Raw genomic sequence first — 20855 nt, forward strand, 5'->3', positions numbered from 1 at the left:
AAGAGAGTCAGGCAGATATCTGCAAAAAATAAAAGAAGAAGAAGAATGTTCTAGACAAAGGGATAACAAGTGCAATGGCCCTGAGGTATGGACTTGTGGCTGGCACACCTCAGGGGCAGCAAGACCAGAGGGACTGGTTATGGAGATTGTGGGTAATGGCTTTTCCTCTGAATGAAAAGGGGAGCTGTGGAGAATTGGGACAGAAGAGGGACAGGTATGACTTGGGTTTTAAAAGGACCCTGCCATCTATTTTATGGGGAATAGAGTTGCTGGCTCTCTGGTACTCAGGACAAGGGGAAGCAGGAAGATCAGTTAGGAGGCTGTTGCAGTAATCCAGCAGGGGATGGTGACATCCTGGATGAGGCAACCACAATGCAGGTGGTGACTCGAAGAGTCTCTGCCAATGCCCTTGGAAGAGGAGGCAGATCAAGTGGTGCAAGGTTTTGTCATGGAGTTAGAGAAAATGTGGGCAAGTCAAGTCCAGAGAGAAGCAATGTAGAGAGGAGGTCTGGCTCATGGGCAGGCTGCTGGGTGTTGTTTATACACAGCAAAGGAAAATGGCTGGTGTCCTAACCAAAGGATTGCAGCTGCCCATCTACTATGAAATTGCAGAATTAATCCGCTTGCTGGCTTCATTGTAAATGGTGGCGAAAAAGCAACATTAGTAAATGGAGAGGATAAAGTTGCTTTATTCGTTTGGTCTCCAAATCACGGAAGGAAAAACACCATATCAGTTCAGTGAGCAAACACACACAGGTGCTCCTGAACCGTGAGGCAGAAAACCATTTGTGTTTGTTTACTTCTGTAGCTGGTTTTCTGGATGGGCCAAGAACAGAGCACCGTCATTTCCTTCGTTAGCATGAGGGAAAATTCAGATTCCTTCTCTGTCTTATATATTCTCTTCCTTCCTCCTCCCCTTTTCCTGATTCTTATAATTTCCTCTTTGGGGTGGTTCAACTGCACTCTGTGGAAAATAAAGCAAAAAATATCTATGAGAAAATATAAAATGTAAAGGTTTAGAAGAACCTCCTTACCTAAGAATGTGTAATTAAGGGACGCCTGGGTGGTTCAGTGGTTGGGCATCTGCCTTTGGCCCAGGGCGTGATCCCAGAGTCCTGGGATTGAGTCCCAGGTCAGGCTTCCTACATGGACCCTGCTTCTCCCTCTGTCTGTGTCTCTGCCTCTCTCTCTCTCTCTCTCTCTCTCTCTCTGTGTCTCTCATGACTAAATAAATAAATAAAATCTCTAAAAAAAAAGAATGTGTAATTAAGAAGACATTTACTTTAAGAAAAGTGCTCCTTGATTGAACTTAAAATTCATTTTGAATGTTTAAACTTTGATTTCCTTGGAGGTTTTCAGAAACACAATTATTGCTTCAAATCCTAGACACCTATTATTGCAGGTGCTGAGGATACAGCAGTGAGCAACACAGATAAAACTCCAACATGATGGAGTTATGGTCTGGGGTTTATGTTGGCTGGCTGGATGATAGTAGAGGAGGTGAGAAGTAGGGTCCAAGGCAAGATGATTTGCTGATGGACCAAATGGGGCTGTGTTCTCACTCCATTGTGAGGATAGATGCCCTGAGACAGAGTGGGAACATATCCGTCATGAGCAATCTCATGGCCCACCTGTAGGGTAAGGTAGTGTGCTAGGTGTTCCACAACAGGCAGAGGGACCAGATCCCACCCTTGCCTCAGAAGGGTTGCAATCTCAGTGCAAGTTTCATCCTAGGAACTCAAAAAAAGGTAAGTGAGTACAAGACTTCAATTGGGTGTTCTGGAGAACACTAGATGTATTGCAAGAATGAATGGAAACTACTAATTGCTGTAGGAATTCAAGTATATGACTCAGCACTGCACTAGCGTCGAGGCAGGAGGCAGGGCTGAACGTGGGGAGGTGGATGGGATTCAGGAAGAGGGCAGGAGGCTGTGGTTTGGAAGTCAGGATTTACAACTGAGGCTGAAGTCAATTTCACGTGGAGATGTGGAGGGAGGTGAGGCTGGACCAAGCAGACAATGATTCTCTTTTAAAATGCAGAGGGGAAACTAGTTTGTCATCATTTGACTGATCATAAGATTGAGCTCAACAATTTTGTTCCAGTTCATAAACCAATTGCCCTCTTGTGAAATATTAACTGCTATAAGGACCTCCTGGCTTTGCTCCGATGATGGGACGATAAACAATGCATATGACAGATTGCCTGGAAAATGAGACATGGTAATGAGGATCAAACCCTGATATTAAATCTGTGTGCAAGGAAAGTCGGGAGGAGGGGAAAACCACTCTTAATTACAGTGTGGAAGCTGAATTATAAAGTGGTCAGAGGGGCTTTTCTATAGATGTTTGAATTTAATACATTAGGATCCTGTCAAAGAGGTGCGTTAAAACCAGTAAATATGTTCTAGCTACAATGGGAATTGATTACCTGCTCTTCTTTCAGAATAGGTAAATGAGATGGCATATGGCATTTTGAGTAACTGGAAAATGTTTCTTTGATTTAGATTTTATTTTATTTTTCCTTGGGAAAGCTATATACCTCACCCTCAGGTACTGAAAATATTCTCCTTCTAGCCGAGAAGTGAGGAGCTTGTGTCTTAGAGCTAGGCTGCCTCTGCTTTCATCCCTGCTCCTCACTTGACTCCCATTTCATTTCTAGGTGCCTCAGTTTCTTTATCTGTACAATGGGATGCTGGTGATGGCGGTGTCTACTTCACAGGGTTGCTGGAGGATGATCGTTAGCTTTGGTGCAGCCAGTACTCTGTAATGTTGGCTGTGAGCCCAGAGGTCTGCTTTTCTATCCATTTCCAATGGTTTGTAGCTAACCAGTGTGTTTCTTGTTTATTACAGATTTCCTTGTGCTTTATACAAATTGCACGATTCCCAGTCTTCCTGGAAGGAGGAGCCTTTTCATGGGCAGCAGCCTGGTCAGTAGCTGAAGGAGGGATGGAAAAACCTCAGACAAATCCCAATGATGCCCATGGATGCTGGAGATGGGGCCATGGGTTCATCCACTCACCCATGGTACATGTCTCAGGCAGCCGCTAGAGATGCCTACTGAGTATTGGCTGTGGTAGCAACTGGTAGAGCAGGAGACACCAGGTATGGTTTCCCGATCTACTGGGTGAATCATTTTGATCAAGCATTAGGTTGAATGGTTGAAGTGGTCATTTATATAGGTTAGAAGTGATACACATTGGCAATCTCATATAATTCAACCTAATATTTCAGGTTTCCTACCACTCTTCCTTAAGGGATATAAGTAGTTATATCATTTACTGATTTTTAGCTGAAGCCACCAATGTCTCTGCCTGCATTAGTGACCTGTGGAGGAGAAGACAACTCCATTCTACATCTCGCCTGAAATCCTTGATTGAATGTGCAATTCATTCAGTAACATTTACTAGATTCTCTGTATGCTGGACATGAGACAACACTTGGTATTAAGTGTTGACCTGGTATTAAGTCTAAGATGAGTAAAGTTTGTCATCATCACCACCAGTCATAAGTAGACACACTCAGCCTCACTGGGAGGCTATAGGAATATTCCTAAGCATTTGAGGAAGTCGTAAAAGGACTCCATGTGTAATATGAAGTATAGAAAGGGTACCAACCTTATGTATAGACTGACTTTGGAAGCATCAGGGGTATAACTTGGATATATGTGGAGAAGAGCTAAAAAAAGATTCTCTTGATCCAAAATGTCTCTCTTCATGGTTTGATCTCATTTTGGGAGCAGGGATTTCCAGGTTAACTACAAATAGCATGATTGTGAAACTACCATTTTTTATCCAGTATTGTCTCACTCTTTTTGTCCACAGGCACTGTTCTCTTCTGTTCATATGCCATTCTTGTCTAAGACTGTTCAGTGTAGAACTGGTTGTTTCTTCCTTCATGGCTCTTATATGGAGAGTTTTCAGACTTTGTATCTCATATGCTAGAAGCCTAATATTTATTTTATTTCCTTTATTTTTAGAGTGAGGGAGAGGAACAGTGGGAGAGGAAGAAAGAGAATCTTAAGCAGACTCCATGCCCAGTGTGGAGCCCGACCCAGGGCTCAATCTCATGACCCTGAGATCATAACCTGAGCCGAAATCAAGAGTTGGACACTTAACCAACTGGACCACCCAGGTACCCCTAGAAGCCTAAAATTTCTTTAACAATAATCTTCAACTAAAGGTTTTGCTTTCCTTTAAAACATTCTGCCAAATGTTGGGTAGTAGATCAATCTTAGTAATATATCAGTCAGGATAGGCTAGGCAAGGCTGCAGTAACAAACAACCCTAATATCTCAGACACTGAAACAACAAAGGTTTCTTACTGTTTCCTTCTACTACATGCCCACTGCAGTTTAACTGGCACCTCTCTGCACATTGTTTTCATTGGCACATCCTGGCTGGAAGAGCTCCAGCTCTGTGCAGCCACAATAGCTTAAACAGGAAAAGGAACACCAGTTCTTAAAGCTTCTATCTGAAAGTGACACATGGCTTTGTCAGTCTCATGACATGTAACTTCAAGAGGAGGTAAGAAGAGTGCAATCACTCATGTAAGCAGAAATTAGAGGCCTGGGATTATCTAGTGAAGAGCAATACTGACCACTGCCAGTGGCCAATGGGAAGGCATGCATGATGCTTGCGCTTTTTCTCACTTCCCTGAGCACTCCATCCTATATCCTTGTTTGCTGAACTGGTTGTGCTATTTTGGGTTTTGCCAGGAAGGAAGGAGTTGCATTTTGCCTCCTTTGTTGGAGAGAGAAGCGGAAGATGACTTCTGATACTTAGTTGAAGGAGACCATAATGTGTCCTGTGTAATTCCCTAGAACATCAATATGACACAGAAAGGGGTTTTGTATGTACCCACACAGATGTATAGTGGTAAAATATGTATAACATAAAATTTACTCTTCTAACCATTTTTCAGTATACAATTCAGTGGCACCAAGTACTTTCACACTGTTGTGTAGCCATCACCATCATCCATCTCCAGAGCTTTCTTACCTTCCCAAACTGAAAGTCCATCCCCATTAAACACTAGCTCCTCATTTCCCCCTATGCAGCCTCTGACAACCATCATTCTACTCTCTGTCTGTATGAATTTGACTCCTCTAGGTTTCTCATATAAGTAGAATCATATAGTATTTGTTCTTCTGTATCTGGCTTATTTCAACTTGGCATAAAGTCCTCAAAGTGCATCCCTGCTACAGCATGTGTCAGAATTTCATTCCTTTTTAAGGCTAAATAGTATTCCATGGTATAGATGGATCACATTTTGTTTATCCATGCATCTGCCAGTGGATGCTTGGGTTACTTCCACCATTTGGATATTGTGAATAACGCTGCTGTGAACATTAGTGTAAAGTATCTATTCAAGTCTGCTTTCAATTCTTTTGAGATATATATAGGATATCTCCAGATGGTAATTCTATTTTTAGGTTTTTTTTTTTTTTTTGAGAAAATACAGTGGTAATACTTAACCCAACATTTCCTAGGGTTATTTTCTGTAGAATTATGGCCCCATCTTGGTGACTCAGTGCATAAGCCTAGTAAATTCCTGAGAGTATTTATAGGAAAGAAACCTCTTTATCTTGGATTAACACAGCAGTAATAAATTTATTTAACCATAGATTCTCTTTCTCTCTACCCTGTTTTTGATTGGGATGTCCACTAAGACCCTATAAAATATGATTAGTGTGAGAAATATTAAGCATTAAACTCTTAGCATCTTGTTGGCTACACAAGAAATGGCTAAATGATTAAGGAAAATCCTTAAATGTGGAGGATATAGATGCCACAGTATGACTGGTCAACTTGCTAAGGTAGCTCTCTTGTTAGCTAAAAATTACTAAAAAAATCCTCAATTCAATCAAAGCTGAGAAACATAGATGAGTGACAGTAATAAATGCTGGAAGGGAGAGAGAAAGTGGTGGCAGTTGGCAGGAATAAGGAGGATGCTAGCTGCAGTGGCAAGGCTGAGGACATGGTGCCATCTACCTTCATTCATAGTGACATCACACTTTCATCAGTGGTCTAAGGAATAGATTGTGGGACTGAGGTGGGCAAGAAATGGAACATTTGATTCCTTGGGTGTAGGGAGCAGTCTGGTCCTGGCCTCTGAGATAGAAACTAAGAGCTTTGTACTTGAGAAAGAACTTTCTGGCAACAGGTGATGATCTTGCATTATATGATGACAGCAGGTTGGGGTGGAGGTGTCCCTGGTGATGGACACTCATTAACCCATCATAAGCTGGTGGGTTTTTTTAAACTAAAATTGAAATGGATTTTATCATAAACTATAACATTGTTTTCTTATAAGAGTAATACATATTTACTGTATAAAACCTGAAAAGTAGCCTAAAGGTAAAGCAGGACAAAAAAAGATTAGTGGGTGTGTATAAGAAGCATTCTCTTAAGAATGATCCTTCTATTTTAAAAAATTTATGTATTTATTTATTTAAGGGGGGAGCAGAGGGAGAGGGAGAGAGAGGATATCAAGCAGATTTCATGGTGAGCTTGGAGCCCCTCACAGGGCTCCATCTCACAACCCCAAGATCTTGACCTGAGCTGAAACCAAACTTGGACACTTAACTCACTGAGCCACCCAGGCACCCTAACAATTTCCTTTCCGAAAATTAAATTTTGTTCAGAATACTGTTTTCTTAGACATTGATGTGTAAGTTAAATGTTTTTTTTACAAATTTATTTTTTATTGGTGTTCAATTTGCCAACATATAGAATAACACCCAGTGCTCATCCCATCAAGTGCCCACCTCAGTGCCCATCACCCAGTCACCCCACCCCCCGCCCACCTCCCCTTCCACCACCCCTAGTTCGTTTCCCAGAGTTAGGAGTCTTTCATGTTCCATCTCCCTTTGTGATATTTCCCACTCATTTTTCTCCTTTCCCCTTTATTCCCTTTCACTATTTTTTATATTTTCCAAATGAATGAGAACATATAATGTTTGTCCTTCTCCGATTGACTTATTTCACTCAGCATTATACCCTCCAGTTCCATCCACGTCGAAGCAAATGGTGGGTATTTGTCATTTCTAATGGCTGAGGAATATTCCATTGTATACATAGACCACATCTTCTGTATCCATTCATCTTTCGATGGACACCAAGGCTCCTTCCACAGTTTGGCTATTGTGGACATTGCTGCTAGAAACATCGGGGTGCAGGTGTTCTGGCGTTCCATTGCATCTGTATCTTTGGGGTAAATCCCCAGCAGTGCAATTGCTGGGTCGTAGGGCAGCTCTATTTTTAACTCTTTGAGGAACCTCCACACAGTTTTCCAGAGTGGCTGCACCAGTTCACATTCTCACCAACAGTGCAGGAGGGTTCCCCTTTCTCCACATCCTCACGAACATTTGTGGTTTCCTGCCTTGTTAATTTTCCCCATTCTCACTGGTGTGAGGTGGTATCTCATTGTGGTTTTGATTTGTATTTCCCTGATGGCAAGTGATGCAGAGCATTTTCTCATGTGCATGTTGGCCACGTCTATGTCTTCCTCTGTGAGACCTCTGTTCATGTCTTTTGCCCATTTCATGATTGGATTGTTTGTTTCTTTGGTGTTGAGTTTAATAAGTTCTTTATAGATCTTGGAAACTAGCCCTTTATCTGATACATCATCTGCAAATATCTTCTCCCATTCTGTAGGTTGTCTTTGAGTTTTGTTGACTGTATCCTTTGCTGTGCAGAAGCTTTTTACCTTGATGAAGTCCCAATAGTTCATTTTTGCTTTTGTTTCTCTTGCCTTCATGGATGAATCTTGCAAGAAGTTACTGTGGCCAAGTTCAAAAAGGGTGTTGCCTGTATTCTCCTCTAGGATTTTGATGGAATCTTGTCTCACATTAAGCTCTTTCATCCATTCTGAGTTTATCTTTGTGTATGGTGAAAGAGAGTGGTTTAGTTTCATTCTTCTGCATGTGGATGTCCAATTTTCCCAGCACCATTTATTGAAGAGACTGTCTTTTTTTCCAGTGGATAGTCTGTCCTCCTTTGTCGAATATTAGTTGACCATAAAGTTGAGGGTCTACTTCTGGATTCTCTATTCTGTTCCATTGATCTATGTGTCTGTTTTTGTGCCAGTACCAAACTGTCTTGATGACCATAGCTTTGTAGTACAACTTGAAATCTAGCATTGTGATGCCCCCAGCTATGGTTTTCTTTTTTAAAATTCCCCTGGCTATTCAGGGTCTTTTCTGATTCCACACAAATCTTAAATAATTTGTTCTAACTCTCTGAAGAAAGTCCATGGTATTTTGATAGGGATCGCATTAAACGTGTAAATTGCCCTGAGTAATATTGACATTTTCACAATATTAATTCTTCCAACCCATGAGCATGGAATATTTTTCCGTCTCTTTGTGTCTTCCTCAATTTCTTTCAGAAGAGTTCTATAGTTTTTAGGGTATAGATCCTTTACATCTTTGGTTAGGTTTATTCCTAGGTATCTTATGCTTTTGGGTGCAATTGTAAATGGGATTGACTCCTTAATTTCTCTTTCTTCAGTCTCATTGTTAGTGTATAGAAATGCCATTGACTTCTGGGCATTGATTTTGTTAAATGATTTATTATGAAAATTATTAAAGTGTAAGTTTTATATTTTCATAGCCTAATTTTTTTGTTACAGATAAATGTTTAAAATTTGAAGTAGTTTTCGATCTTCAGAAAAGTTGCCAAGACAGGGTAGAGAGTTCCTCTGGAGATGTCATTAGCCTCTCCCAATGACAGCAGGTCACGTTAGCACAGTGCATTTGTTGAACATGAGAAACCAACACGAGAACATTACTGTTAACCAAACTAAACAGACTTTATTGGCATGCAGGTTTACTTTCAGATTCTCAGGATACCTCCCTCCGCATCCATTTTTTTTCCGGAGCATGCATTAAAGGTCACAGGGTTTCTATCCCTTACTCCTGAATACAATTGCCTGTTTTAAAACACCTGCCTCAAATTTCTGGAACTCATCAGCACTGTGAAAGAATGCTTCCTACTATTTCCAATAGGTGCTTTTGTATGTGATAGCCTGAGTAGAATAACTAAGTCACAACTCAATAGGCTCTCCTTGTCATGCTTATCATCATCTTTAGTGAGCAATCCCGTTTAGTGAGGTTCCTAATGAATCTAAGTTTTTTCATGCCTTCCAATTATTTTGTTCTTCCTCTTTCTTTATTCTGTAATTTTAAAAGAAAAAGAAAGAGGAGTTGTATCAGTCAGAGTCCTAGAAGGGAGCAGATGACGTACTCAAGTGGGGTGATCGAGGATATTTTAATAAGCCATCGACTTACAAAGCTACGAGCAAGTTAAAGGACACGCTGGGGGACAGAGGGACACTCTGGAGCAATAGCAGTGAAGAGCTGTTGTAACCTCCAGGCTTGAGGTTCCAAGGAAGATCCATTGTAAGAAATGATGGCAACATGAGTGCAAATGAAGTCAACACTGAAGTCTGTGTTCTGACAGATTTCTAAAATAGTTTAGCCACAATTATTTACAGCATTTAGTCTAGATGCTGTTGTCACATCAGCTGTGTGGAGCTGAACAGAAAGAAATCAACACTTCTGATAAAATAAAGGATAACACGTCTAGTTCAACTTTAGGATCATACTCTCTGCCCTTCCTGGCAAATGTTGTGCCTAATGGCAGCCATGTCAGAGCTTTGAGAGTTTTCTAGAATTAGGATGGCCAACATCTTTGGTGTAGACTGAGCTGCCCCGGCTTCATGGTTTCCGCTACACTGTGAAAACATAGTGACCCTGGGTATCCTCTGCTCTGGATATTGGCGGTAGATCCTTTCATGTGTTCATGTGGCCAGTGGTGGTTTCCAGTCTATGAACACTGTAAGTGGGTATACATCCTCCTTTCCTATGTAACTTCTCCTTGTTTGGGTTAAAAAACTTCTTAGATTCCTTGTCAGACAATTTGTATGTCAGTTGAGCTTCATTAAGTCCACCGTGATTTTCAAAAACTTTCTTGTTTGATCTCCAACGTGAGGACATGGATTTTTAAGTCATCATTCCAACCAGGATAAAGCTGCTGAAGAGCGTGTGCAGACTAATGGCAGCTAGATCGAAGAATGAGTTCATTCTCCTTTCACTCATTCACATGTTCATGTTTTGACAAAGACATTTTGGACCAAATAATCGGTAACTGGATGAAATTCCATTTTGATTGTCATAATAAAAAACCAATTTGTAGAATAGCTTTATTTTAGGATTTCATTAGGAGGTTATGAGTTTATTATGAAAACAAAACATTTGAAATTTTTCAAAAGGTTGAAAAGGAAGACATTATACTACGCTTGTAGATGAGACAAATATAAAAAGATAGGTCATTTACAAATAAATTAGGGAAGTTAGTTTTTATGTTTAATGACTGGTAAATGAATCCATGTCTCCACGGGGAAATTTTCTCTCAGTGTGCTGCAGTACTTGTCTTCGACATTGTCAACCAACCCTCTGGGAACAGAAATCAATGACATCCAAAATATCATCGCCAGCAACAGAAGTACAAGTATCAAGCGCTAGCCATCTGCCAGGCTTCGTGCTAAGCATTGCACAGGATGATCTCAGTTGATTCCCACAAGAGATAGGCCTTATAATGAACCCATTCTTTTTTTTTTTTTTTAATTTTTATTTATTTATTATAGTCACAGAGAGAGAGAGAGAGAGGCAGAGACATAGGCAGAGGGAGAAGCAGGCTCCATGCACCGGGAGCCTGACGTGAGATTCGATCCCGGGTCTCCAGGATCGCGCCCTGGGCCAGAGGCAGGCGCTAAACCGCTGCGCCACCCAGGGATCCCGAACCCATTCTTATATAAGGAAACAGAGGCTAAGAAATGAAATATGCCCAAGATCATGGCAGGGGCGGGGAGCGCAAAATGTGAACCCAGTTTTTCTGATTCCATTGCCCAGTCTTAACTCTGTTATCTAGTCATGATTCATATTCATGCAGGTTTGGAAGAGGGTATGTCTGTGAGAATCTTGACAACCCCAAATGATCATAACCTTGCAAAATGAAACGTCTCACATGGTTAACTTCCTACCGAAGTTGCGCTCAAACTCCCTATGCAAATATGCAAAGGGGAGAAGATTTTCAGTATCAACATCTACAAAAAAGATGAGAGGTAACGATTAGCATTTTTCAAGTGAGTCTACCATAAATTGGCTGCTATATATGCTAGACAGCATATGGGAAAGTGTTTTGTAAACTATAAATCACTGTACAATGTCATGTGTACATACATGTTGCATTGTCGATATTGATTCTGCTATAAAAGCTAGAAATGGTGTACGGAAAGTGTTTTGTAAATCACTGCACAACATCAGATGTGTGCAGGCATACTTCATTTTGTCAAGCTTCATTTTATTGCAGACTTTTTTATTTTTTATTTTATTTTATTTTATTTTATTTTTTTTTTTTTTTTACAGATTGAAGGTTTGTGGCAACCCTGCATTGAGCCAAGTCTGTTGGTGCCATTTTTCCAAAAGCATTTGCTTGCTTTGTATCTCTGTGTCACATTTTGGTAATTCTTGCACTGTTTCAAACTTTTTCATCATTATATTCATTGTGGTGATCTATGATTCATTGATGTTACTATGGTAATTGTTTTGGGGCACCACAGACCACAAGATGGTGAACTTAATATTTAATGTTGTGTGTGTACTGACTCCTCCAACCAGCCATCCCCCAATCTCTCTCCCTCTATTTAGGCCTTCTTACTCTGAGGCACAGCAATATTGAAATTGGGCCAATTAATGACCTTACAATGGCCACTAAGTGTTCAAGTGAAAGGAAAGGTCATACATCTCTCACTTAATGTCAACAGCTAAAAATGATTAAGCTCAGTGAGGAAAACATGTTGAAAGCTGAAATAGGCCAAAAGCTAAGCCTTTTGCATCCAAAGATTTAAGCCAAGTTGTGAATGCAAAGGAGTAATTCTTGAAGGAAATGTAAAGTGCTATTTCAGTGAACACACAAACAAGAAAGAAAAACAGCCTGATTGCTGATATGGAGAAAGTTTGAATGGTCTGGATAGAAGATCAAACCAGCTACAACATTTCCTTAAGCCAGAATTTAATCCAGAGCAAGGCCTTAATTCTCTTCAATTTTATGAAGCCTGAGGAGGTGAGGAAGCTGCAGAAGAAAAGTCTGAAGCTAGCAGAGGTTGGTTCCTGAGGTTTGAGGAAAGCATCTGTGCAAGGTGAAACAGCAAGCACTGATGTAGAAGCTGCAAAGCAAGTTACCCATATCTAGCTAAGATAGTTCATGAAGGTGGCTATGGCTATACTGAACAACAGATTTTTAGTGTGGACAGAACAGCCTTTTATTGGAAGAGCCATCTAGGGTTTCATAGCTGGAGAGGAGAAGTCAGTGCCTGACTTCAAAGCCTCAAAAGACAGGCTGACTCTCTTGTTAGGGGCTAATGCAATTGATGAGGTTAAGTTGAAGCCAATGTACATTGATTACTCTGAAAATCTGAGGGCTCTTAGAAGGTTATGCTCAATCTACTCTTCCTGTGCTCTATAAATGGAACAACAAAGCCTGGATCACAGCCCAACTGTTTGTATCATGGTTTGCTGAATATTTTAGGCCCAGTGTTGAAACCTACTACTCATCGGCAATGTACCTGGTCACCTAAGAGCTCTTATGGAGATGGATAATGAGATTAATGTTGTTTTCACATCAGCTAATAGCATCCATTCTGTAGCCCATGGATCTAGGAGAAATTTCAACTTTCAAGTCCTATTATTTAAGAAATACATTTTGAAAGGCAATAGCTGGCATACACAGTGATTCCTCTGATAGATGTGAGCAAAGTAGACTGAAAACCTTCTGGACTTCTGGAAAGGATTCACCATTCTAGATGCTATTAAGAACATAGATGATTCATGGGAAGAGATCAAAATACCAACATTCACAGGAGTTTGAAGGAAGTTGATTCCCACCCTCATGAATGATTTCAAGAGGTTCAAGACTTCAGTGAGGGAAGTCACTGCCAATGTGGTGGAAACAGAAAGAGAACTAGAGTTAGAAGTGGAGCTTGAAGATGGGACTGAATTGCTGCAATCTCTGATAAAACATGACCAGATGAGGATCACTTCTTATGGATGAGGAAAGAAAGTGGTTTACTGAGATGGAATCTACTGTTGGTGGCGCTACTGTGAAGATTGTTGAAATGACAACAAAGATTTTAGAATTTTACACCAAATTAGTTGATAAAGCAGCTGCAGAGTTTGAGAGGCTTGACTCCAATTATCAAAGAAATTCTGTGTGTAAAATGCTATCAAACAGTGTGTGCTACAGAGACGTCATTTGTGAAAGAATGAGTCAATTGATGGGCACACTTCATTGTTGTGTTTTTTTAAGAAATTGCCACAGCCATCCCAGCTTTCATTAACTACCACCCTGATCAGTCAGCAGCTGTCAACATCAGGGCCAGACCCTCCACCAGAAGAAAAAGTATGACTTGCTGAAAGCTCAGATTATGGTTAGCATTTTTTATCAATAAAGTATTTTTAAGTTAAAGTATGTATGCTATTTTTTAGACATAATTCTATTGCACTTAATAGAGTAGAGTGTAGTGCAAACATAACTTATATATACATCAGGGAACCAGAAAAATTGATTTCATTCACTTTATTGTAGTATTATGCTTTATTGGGGTAGTCTGAAACTGAATATACAATATCTCCAAGATATTCCTATACATGCCTGCTTCAGTGATAGATATTCATAAAAGTAGGAGGGACTTGGAGCTTCCTGTTCTTGACTAGAGCCCACACCATGTGTTTGGAACATGGCACACACAGCTTGCATCATACTTTGCTTGGGCATAGAGAAAGTGGAACATGTTATAGGAGGGTCTTTGGGTTAGTGAGAAAGCTAAACCAAGATCATATGAAGAATGAAAGACTTGCTGAGGCTGATGCTTCCTTTCACATAGCTAGAGCTTCCTCAAGGAAGGAAAGTCAGACTGGTACCTGTGACTGCAGAGTTAGAGCCAGAGTTAATGTGTGCAGGATGGAGTCAGGATTTGCTTCACAGAAGGGGTAATGAAGAGCCTGGCTTGCCCTAGTAAGAAAGAGCTGTGTGAGAGACACAATGTTCAGCTATAGGCTGGATGAACCAATAGCCAATGGCAGAGGGTGGTTGAGGGTGATGGCACATAGATCCTTGAAATTCACTGCCAAACTTAGAAACTTTATGTCAGTGGCTATTGGGTAAGCCCAACAAATTAACTGGTTTATCTGAAGCTTTGCCAGATTCATCAATGAAATCTCAATTCCTACCTCAAAGGACACAATCTTATATATATTTAGATAAGTAAACTCTTGTAATGTAATCATTGATATCTCCAAGGTGTGTCCTAAGTTGAGGTGAAACCAGGTAACTTCAGGCCCTAAGTGGTCTGTGATGATCTGGAACTGTTTCTCTAGAATTAATTCATAGACCATCATTAGACTGGAAAGTAACTGGCTCTGACTTCTAGAGCCCTCTGAGAGGACTATACACTTTCTAGATCAATCTCTGTGGTCTGCTGATGTCAGAGTCCAGCCAGCCAGTCATGAACTGTCATGAACTGTCTCCTTCTTCACTTTGGGGAATGATGGTGGCAGGGGTTATTTATTATTGCAATAAGAATGTTGAAGATACAAGGGACAATTTCACTGCTTTTCCCTGTACACCTTCAACTTTGCTTGTTTCCCCTTGCCTTTGGAGGAAAACTCAGGTCATTGCATATTTCTGGTCAACTTGAGGTATTAAAAAAACCTACGGTCACTTTTAGTCCAGTCTCAATTTTGTACTTAGAAGGATGAGTCCTACGTAAGAATCTCTGTGTTCACCATCCATTCAAGGTACAGGTATTTCTGTAGGAAGTCTTAGTGAGCAGAAAACTTCCAACTTGGGGGTGAAGGGGTTGGACGGATTCTCTTCTTTACAATTCTCTTTTCTCATTTCTGAAAAATTTGGCGTGGCCCCCCTGGACCATAGAGAGTGGGGAGGGGAGAATGATAAAGGAGGCAGAAATAATCTTCCTTACCAGGAACTGCTGGAGGCCAGCATCATGCCTTCTGGGCAATTTGTGCAAAGGTAGTGCCTTTCTCTAGTGAGCTGCTTTGTTCAGAGATTGTTTCCTTGTGGAGCAGTTTCTTTGGAGCGGGTGTGGTCCCTTCCTTCTCAGGCTTCATCACTGACTCTTCCCGCAGACCCCAGGAGCCCTCCTCAGTCCCTGTGGCTTCCTTCTGCCAATGGCTTGCCAAGGCATCTCAACCAAATAGCATCATGGTCTCCTGCAGAGGAAGATGGATGCTACCCAAAGTTTGTTTCTGATGAATTTCGACGACATGTGACGATGCCACACACATACTGAAAGAATATGGAAAGGTGTATAGCTCATATAGTGGAGGTCTTTGGGCAGCAGAGCAGGCCTCTTGAGTAGGCCCCAAATGGCTTGAAAGAGCAAGGGATGGAGCCCAACCTGGTCTTTTAATGTGAGGACAAAGGTTCCCCCCAGCAGAGGGAGTCCCCAGGCTTTCTAGGCTCGTGTTCATAAAAAGGCACAAGGGGAAGAGGATGGTGAGGCTTCAGAGCCATCAGTAGTCAGATAGGAAACATAGGGTCAGTTTCCTCATTACAAACAGGCTCTGTAGCAGTGCATCCTGGTCCAGATCAGTGTGTGGGATTCCCTCATGCACACATCTTTTCTCCATCACTACAAGTCATGGTAGAGTGGTGAATTGCTAATTTGATCTTTATTTACGTAAGATTTATTTATCTATCTATCTATTTATTAAGTGTGAATGGGGGGAGGAGCAGTGGGAGAGAGACAATCTCAAGCAGACTCCCTGCTGAGTGCGGACCTAGACCAGGGCTTGATTTCACAACCCTAAGATCAGAACATGAGACGAAATCATGAGTCAGATGCTTAACCGGCTGAGCCACTCAGATGCCAATAAAAGGAAATATTTTTATTAAGAGTTTGAAATCCAGCTGAAGAAAAGTTGGAAGCTGAACATGAGTTGGTTACCTTCTGGAATGATTCAAATCTTAGGCACTGGAGAAAGTAAAAAGGGAAATAAGGTTATGGAATCAAACTCTGTTGTGGATGTAGGTTACTCATGTCTTATTAGATTTCTCACTACCCAGGACTTCTTGGCTTACCTCCATCTATTGTCAATCAGTTCAAGTTTTGTGTTCATATGATGAGAAACAGAAATATGTATTAATACAGCAAAGAATGCAGTGTAGAAAGAGCTTTGGATAGTTGGCAGACTGTGATATTTGTCCCAGCAAAAAGTCTTCTGAAGATAATAACTATGCTGGGACCCACAGTGTGATTTAGGGTTGCATGACTGAGCAGGGAATGAGCAACTCATTTTGTATACCTCCGTCAACTCCCATGAAGAATGTCCTACCCCAACTCCATTATTCCCATCTTTTGCTGGGCTGATTTTTACCTTTATTTTTGACATCTTCATTTGTTTTGCTTGGAAACTTAATTAAAGTTTAAGGTGGCCAGACATTTCTGAAGACAGAGTGATCTCTTTTTAATGGCATGTTGCAGTTGGAACCCAGCCTCTTAGGAAGTGTGAAACTGGGAGGCATTTTGTCTGACTCCTTCCACTTGGTGAGGTGACTCAGGACCAATTTAGATTTTGCTGAAATTATAGTAATATTTTAGAAAACTTATGCTTTGGATACATAAGTGCAAGGGATGCACAAAAATGCAAGCATCAGGATGCGGGAGTCCTTGACCATCTGCATTCCCCAAATGAAGTGTGCATTTCTGGGAAATAAGAGGCAGCTTTGAAGATGGAATGCTAGTAACTATGTTGTAGAAAGGTCTGGGAACTTTTTTATTATTAAAGATTTTATTTTTTGAGGGAGAGAGAGAGAGAGAGAGCAGGGAAAGGGACAGAGGAAGAGGGAGAGAGAGAGAGAATCCCATGTGGACTCCATGCTGACTACAGAGCCTTATGTGGGCTTGATCTCACGACCCTAAGATTATGACCTGAGCTGAAATGAAGAGTCACAGGCTTAATGGACTGAAAGCCTCTTCTTACTCTCCTTCCTCCCTTGACACCTCTTTACTGGGTGAGTAGCCTTGAGATCCATGAGTCTGGCTCCAAGCCTTCTTCACTGTGCTGTCCAGATTTTTTGTCCTATTATGCATTCTTCTCTTTTCAACATTGCTCCAATGTCAGGTCCTTTCTCAATAGGGGAGAGGAGAGGGATTTTCTTTTCTCATTACCACTTGTAGGAGGTGAAGACACTCTTGCTCAATAAAATATGTGATACAATAATGAGGCCCCTTGATTGCAGGTGAGAACATTCCTCCAACAGAGCTAAAGTCAAATTCGTGTAGCAGTGACCAGCTGACACTGCCATGTCAGCATAACCTAGTAATAGAGGGTATCGGTTTCCTAGGCCCTCCAGTGCATATCTGAACAACATTTTTGGGAAAACATGTCTCTTTCTCTTACTAGATGTGTAACTCAAGCAGGTTGGTGAAACTTTGCCAATCTCATTTCTTTCCCCCTGATGAAGTAGAGATGCTGACTCTGTTATTGGTTTCTGTTATTTTGTCTGCTAGGTGTCTCTTTCTTTGGGGAGTGGTTCAACACCATCTGGTGCTGGAAGGGCTGCCAATCACCAGCCACACATCTCTGGCCACAGGGCTGGACATTTAACTCAGGCCTGGCCAACAATAGTGATCCACTCTCTTAGCCACAGACAGCAGCCCAAAGCTGGGAAAGTGACTCAAGTGAGGTCAATTGGAATCCTTCTCTGGAGTTTTATTCATTCTAGTGACAGTGGCAAACCCTGTCTTATTCCTTGCATCAAGAACTAAAGGGAGTTGCTGAATCCGCGTTTCCTATTACACAGGGGGAAAGAAAGCATGTTTGGAAGGAGAGAATAAACCAAAGAGAGCCAAATATAAGTAGAGGGAGGAGGGGAGAAGGGGTACCAGGCTCATGAGACTCCAGGAGACCCTTTCCTTTGTCATCATCCCCAAGGATGCATTTACCCCCAGACTTCTCTCTCAATGTGTTTCTTCAAAATTCCTTTCTTGTTTGTATTAGTTTTGGTTGGGTTTCCAGCACTAGAAACTAAAACTAAAAAAAAAGTCCTGACAAAATAAAATATTTACTTTATAGGGTTTTGAGCATTAAATTAAGTATTATATTTATTAGATGCTTAATTAGCACAGTATCTGAAGAATGGTAAGCACCTAATAACTTATGGTTAACAGTACTGGTGGGATTTGTCTTCTTCCTTGAACCTGGCCAGTAGAGTGTCATTTGTGGCATTCAAAAGCATCAACATCATCTGAGAGTCTGTTAGAAATGCTAAATCTCGGTCCCTATATATGATCTTCTCAATCAGAATGTGCATTTGGCAAGGTCCACACATGAGTTGTATGCAAAATACACTGTTAAAAGCACTGGCCTGGGTATGGCAATGAATTTTTAGATGTACCACCAAAGGTATGATCTGTGTCATAAAGAATTGATAAGCTGGGCTTTATTAAATTGAAAACTTTTATCAGTGAAAGACAGTATCAAGAGAGTTAGAAGGCAAGTCATAGACTGGGAGAAAATATTTACAAAGATATATCTGACTATTATCCAAAATATACAAAGAATGCTTTGAATAAAAAAGACAAGAAATAGCAAATGTTGGCAAAGATGTGGAGAAAAAGAAATGCTCATGCGCTGTTGGTGGGAAGGTAAGCTGGTACAGCCACTGTGGAAAACAGTATGAAAGTTCCTCAAAAAATTAAAAATGGAATTGCCATATAATCCAGTAATTCCACTACTGGGTATTTACCCAAAGAAAATGAAAACTCAAATTCAAAAAGATATATATACCCGTGTTTACTGCAGCGTTATTTACAATATCCCAATAGAAACAATCCAATAGATGAATGTATAAAGAAGATGTAGTGTATTTATACAATGAAATATTACTCAGCCATAAAAAAGAATGAAATCTTGTTATTTGCAACAATATGGATTGACCTAGAGGGTATTATGCTAAATGAAATAAGCCAAACAGAGAAAGACAAAATACCATATGATTTTCTTCATGTGTGGGATTTAAGAAACAAAACAAAGAAAAAACGACAAGCAAAACTCAGACTCTCAAATACAAAGAATAAATTGGTGGTTGCCAGATGGAAGGTCTGTGGGAGCCAGGGGAGTGGGAAAAATAGATAAAAGGTATTAATAGCGCACTTACTGTGATGAACACTGAGTAATGTACACAATTGTTCATTGTATTTACATTGGAAACTAATATAACACTGTTATATTGTACCCGATTAAAAACTTTTTAAAATAAAAAATGACATTCTCTTCTGGTCTATACATATGAAAATATGCTCCACATCATTGTCCCTCAGGGAAATGGAACTTAAGACAATAGTGAAAAGGGGACCTGGGTGGCTCAGTCAGCTGAGTGTGTTGGACTTTTGATCTCAACTCAAGTCTTGATCTCAGGGTGGTGAGTTCAAGCTTCATGTTGGGCTCCATCCTGGGCATGGAGCCTATTTAAAAAATAAATAATAATAAAAAAATAAAGCAGTAAATTCTTTGGGGTGCCTGAGTGGCTCAATTAAGCATATGACTTTGGTTCAGGTCCTGATCTTGGGGTCCCAGGATTGGGCCCCACTTTGGGCTCCCCACTCAACAGGGAGCCTGTTTGTCCCTGTATCCCATCCCACCCCATCCCCTCACTTGTGCTCTCCCTCTCTCTCAAATAAATAAATAAAATATTAAAAAAAGACAATAGTGAGATACCACTATATGCTTATTAAAATGTCAAAAACCCAGAACACTGACAACATCAAATGCTGGCGAGGATGTGGAGCAATAGGAACTCTCACTCATTGCTGGTGGGAATGCAAAATGATATAGCCACTCTGGAAGACAGTTGGTATTTTTTTTTTAAATAACATTAAAAATACAGTTATTATATAGGATCCAGCATTCTAGTTCCTTAGTAATTACCCAAAGGAGTTGATGACTTAGGTCCGTCCACACAAGAACCTGCACATGGATGTTTATAGCAGCTTTATTCGTAATCATCAACACTTGGAAGCAACCAAGATGTCCTTCAAAAAGGAAATGGATTAGTAAGCTATGCTACATCCAGACAATGGAATATTACTCAGCATTTAAAAGAAGTGAGTCATCAAGCCATGCAAACACACAGAGGAAACTTAAATGCATATTGCTAAGTGAAAGAAGCCAACCTGAAAAAGCTACATACTATATGATTCCCAATATATGGCATAATGGAAAAGAGAAATCTATGGAGACAATAAAAAGATCAGTGATTACTAGGGGTTGGGGAAGAGGGGAAGGATGAATAGGTGGAACACAGATTTTTAGGGAGCTAAAAAACCCTGTAAGATATTAAATTATAGATACACGTCATTATACATTTTGCAAAACCCATAACATGTACACCACCAAGAGAAAACCCTAATGGAAACTATGGACTGGGGATGATTTTGATGTTTCGATCCACGTTCATCAATTGTAACATGTGCACCATTCTGGAGGGTGTTGTGGATACTGGCAAAATCAGTGCATGTGTGAGAGCAGGAGGTATGTGGGAAATCTTTCGCTGACGCTCAGTTTTGCTGTGAATTCAAAACTTCTCTAAAAAAATTAAGTCTGAAAAGAAAGCACAGTCTGGACACCAAAAACACAAGCAGCAAAAGTAAAACCAGACAAAATAGATCAAAATCGAACTTCTGTGTGTTAAAGGACACATTCCACAGAGTGAAACGCAATCTAAAATATGAGGTAAAATAAAAAAAAATAAAAAATAAAAAATAATAAA

General features: G+C 40.5%; 1 long non-coding RNA gene across 1 annotated transcript; it reads right to left on the reverse strand.

Annotated features, from left to right (window-relative positions):
* Nucleotides 1–671: 671 nt before the first annotated feature.
* Nucleotides 672–20811, reverse strand: LOC144301663 (uncharacterized). The gene is made up of 2 exons (XR_013368401.1): nt 20015–20811; nt 672–964 (listed from the first exon to the last, which is right to left on the reverse strand). It is a non-coding gene; the product is annotated as an uncharacterized LOC144301663 (long non-coding RNA).
* Between the last annotated feature and the right edge of the window lie 44 nt (nt 20812–20855).

The sequence above is a fragment of the Canis aureus genome, chromosome 30 (assembly GCF_053574225.1).
Source record: "Canis aureus isolate CA01 chromosome 30, VMU_Caureus_v.1.0, whole genome shotgun sequence".
In the NCBI taxonomy this organism is placed as follows: domain Eukaryota; kingdom Metazoa; phylum Chordata; class Mammalia; order Carnivora; family Canidae; genus Canis; species Canis aureus.